Genomic DNA, 4,004 nt, shown 5'->3' with positions numbered 1-4,004 from the left:
GAAAAAGTATCCAATGTACTCAGCCCTACTATGAAACTAATTTATAGCTTTCATAGGAAAGCTACAACCCAATTATAGCCCAAGAATACAGGAGAAGGGGAGAGGGAGGGGAAGGGAGACGGGAGGCTGGGTAGAGGGAGGGTGATTGGTGGGATCACATCTATGGTTCATCTTTTAAGGGTACATGTGAATCTTTCTAAATGAAGAATATAAACTTCTTAACACAATACCTAAGAAAATGACATGAAGGCTATGTTAACCAATTTGATGAAAATATTTCAAATTGTATATAAAAATAGCACACTGTACCCCATGACAGTATCAATGTACACAGCTATGAACTAATAAAAAAAAAAAAAGGAAAAAAAAACTTCTAGGGCAAAAGACAAAGAGGACAACGAACATTAAAAGGAAGTTGGAAGAAATAGAGACCATATAGGGAGAAGAAAACAACAATTAATATCCTTAAAAAGGTATAACAAGATATGATATCCACAAAACAAAAACAGGATGCTATTTACAAATAAAAATTAGAAACTAAAGAAACACGGGCGGTGCCTGTGACTCAGTGGATAGAGCACTGGCCCCATATACCAAGGGTGGTGGGTTTGAACCCAGCTCCCATTGTGGCCTGTAGTCCCAGCTACTCGAGAGGCTGAGGCAAGAGAATCACCTAAGCCCAGGAGTTGGAGGTTGCTGTGAGCTGTGACATTACAGCACTCTACTGAGGGCAATAAAGTGAGACTCTGTCTCTAAAAAAAAAAAAAAAGGAAATTAAAGAAACATCTTCTACAAATGAAACTTTACCCTGGAAATGAGAACAATGTAACCTAATTATTGTCCCCTCATATTAATTTGAATAAAGTTTTAAAAAATAAAATAAAAAAATGAGGTACAGAACAAATGGGATTCAAGGTTCACTGAGGAAGAGAAACAAAAGGAGGTCACAAACAAGGATTAGCCCCCCAAAAGAAGACTGGGTGAGAAAAAATATCAGTGCTGATTTAAAGCAGAGAGATATGTATCTTATCATTTTTCTATCATTAATACAAATAAATCTGAAACAAAAAAAATAGCACAAAAGGCCTTTTTGCCTACTTGCTGTGGCAATGGAGCTCAAATCTTTCTTTGTAAACTTTCTTACTCTGTAAACCTTTATTTCTCTTCCTCAATAACCTTTGTTTCATGCTTGCCTGGAAAAAAAGAGAAAAAAAAGAAATTAAAGCAACATTCAAAGAATTAGGTTGGAAGACAGAATTATAGCAATCTCCCAGAAAAAGAGAACAAAGAGAACATGAACAACAGAAAAGTGAAAAGTATCAGAAGAGGTTCACTGTGCACGCAGGACACTAGCTAAGAACAGGGAGCGCAGAGAGGCGAAGTCAATATCCTGCCTACCAAAGCATTAATTTTCTAATTAATTTTCTAGCTCCAGGTCTCAGTGCTTCTCAAAGTGTGGTTTGGTACACACTCCTCTCGGGAGTCCTGGGAACATAAAGTTGTTGCCAGACCAGTGAGTCCATCTGCCTCTCACCCAAGCCAATCAACGGAGAAGCGAATGAGAGATCAACAGTTTTATTTACAAAAGAGCCAGCAATTCAGAGAACAGTGAGAATATCTCCTCAAAGCACTATTTGCCCTCTTGTTTCTTTTGTTATTTTTACACCCTCACAGTGATAGTGCACACAGCAATGTTATTCATCAGCATGGGGTACATTAAACTAATCCCCCCCTTTATAGATTACAAAGTCAAAATAAATATCTTTTGCTTTCAAGATGGCTGTATCTTCAGACTATTTTTAGTTCGACTAGATTTATAGCCAGTCAATGCTTCACTGAGTGCAGAGTGCCCTGGGTCCTTGACCAGTACCATGGAGTCCAGCTCCCCAACTTATCTATGACAGCAGGCCTTGGAAATGAATAAACAATCTCCAGGAGACAAAGCCAGAAAGAAACATTGAATAGGAACTTATGAATAGAAGCCGTGTTGAGATGTAAGTATAGGTGGAAAGCCTGGATGTCTTTGCCTCTGCCGTTTCTGAGAGTGCGCAGGTACAAATCTTGCCTGGCACAATTCAGGAGAGACTGAGGCAGAACTCCATATGGCTTGGCACCAAGAAGGTAAAATTCCTGTGCTCAGGCCAGGGGGCTGGGGCATGAAAGCGCGTCACCGGCATGTCGCCAGGACCTCCAAATTGTGGTTTTCCAAGATTAAAGTACTGCTTCCAGATGGCTTGAGGCTCCAAAGAGTAGGAGAACAATTGGCCTTTTTTCCCCTTAGCAGTTTCCGTATCTATCAAAAAGTGGGCCAGGGAGTTAACAGTCTGCTTCTTCATGGCTACTGTTTTGAGTATAATAGATAACTTAGAAGTAAGTGTCTCACTAAAAAAGTGAGTCTGCTTTTTACAATATGTTAGTGAGGTAATGGTATGACTATTCATTAACAACATGTACATGCTGCACCGGCTATTTAAGCTGGAAAAAATAAAAATTTTTGCTATTTGCCATCCAAAGAGTGGTAGCCCTCTTTATGCTATACAATTCCAATGCAAGTCTACACCTGTGTCACTGACCACTCATGATTAACTTCACGCAACACGTAAGGCCCTTGCACCCACTCTCCAGAAAATATTCTTTCTATAGCAAGCTTTCATGTGCAGCTGGTCAAGCCTCAGACACTAGAGAGGTTAAACACCTTGCTGAGGTGTTAACCTAACTAAATAATTGTCATCATAAAACCACTCTATTCCTTGGAGAAAAGCAAAATACATACAAACAGAAATAACATTTTAAAACAACTGATGTTCTTACCTACCCAAAGATAAACGTTATTATTACATTGGCATACCCCTGTAAATAATTGGCATTGTTTTTTCTGTTTGAATCCTAGCAGAGATCTTTAGGCACTGTTTCTTTATGCTACTCCATGGAAACACCTGGTATGCAGGACTTAAACATCAGTTATCATAGTGGTTTTACTTCAAAATGTCGTCATTCTCAACCATGCCAACAGGCTGTTTTCCTACACTGGTATAAGAAGACTTAGGATAGTAAAGCTTAGATGTATTTCTCTCCCTGGAGATGGTTCAGGATAGTAAAGATAGAGAACTTTCCCCCCTCTCCTGGAGAAGATTTGCTTACATTCCAGAATGAAGATAAGGTTTCTCTTCCTCCGGAGAGGAGGATGGGCAGGTCGCCAGCAGTTATATATAAGATCAGAGTTTCCGAATTTTAGGATTTCTCTCTTGTAATGCCCCCCACCGCATGTGCAGGTACCATCTGGCCCTCACTCTGTCTCCCTGTGGGGATGGGGCTTGGGAACCAACACAAGATGTTGCTCTGGCTGCTGCTTTGCTTTGAATGATTAGCTGTTTTTGTTTCTGACTCAGAAACCTCATTTTTTCCCCTCTGTGTGTATTTATATATTTGTATATATGGCAAGTTAACAAGTTAGCTTGCAAGTAGAGTAAAAGTCTCCAACTGATCCTTTTGTAGTTCATAAGCATGACGAGTAGGATTTCATGGGCCTGTGTGAGAAGTGCCTCCCTCATAAGCCTCACGTTGGCACATTACCCATCTGATGTGTAAAAATGAAAGAAAACCAAAATCAAAACCAACAGATGCGTCTCAGACCCTCATAGTTTCTGATTACCAATCGCACGGTTTTGGCACATTTGCTCTCTGCTCACAATTCCTCTCTTGTGTTTGAACTCTATCACACACACAGTTTATTTTTGCTGAATCACTTAAAAGTAAGTTTCTGCAAAACCATTTCTAATGGCCGAATATACGATCTTAAGCCTCTCTCCTAATTTAACCAGTCTGTACTACCGAACACTGAAATTGTTCCCAACAGTTTGGAAATATTTGTATTATAAACAGCATTGTGATGAGCTTTTATAACTAAATCCCTTTTCACATGTTAAATTTTTCTTTAAAATCCAGTCCAATAGCTGGATACAGTGGTGTGTACCGGTAGTCCCAGCAACCTGAGAGGCAAGGCA

The 4,004-nt window shown here is 39.6% G+C and overlaps 1 non-coding gene across 1 annotated transcript; it reads left to right on the top strand.

Moving 5' to 3' along the window:
• The first annotated feature begins 3,483 nt into the window (after nt 1–3,483).
• Nucleotides 3,484–3,583, top strand: LOC111727002. Its single transcript, XR_002774655.1, has one exon. It is a non-coding gene; the product is annotated as a small nucleolar RNA U13 (small nucleolar RNA).
• Nucleotides 3,584–4,004: the final 421 nt, after the last annotated feature.

This window comes from Otolemur garnettii, unplaced genomic scaffold (assembly GCF_000181295.1).
Source record: "Otolemur garnettii isolate 467f Iridium unplaced genomic scaffold, OtoGar3 scaffold00089, whole genome shotgun sequence".
In the NCBI taxonomy this organism is placed as follows: Eukaryota; Metazoa; Chordata; class Mammalia; order Primates; family Galagidae; genus Otolemur; species Otolemur garnettii.
The sequence above is the reverse complement of the archived record's forward strand: the minus strand, read 5'-3'. Positions and strand labels throughout refer to the sequence as shown.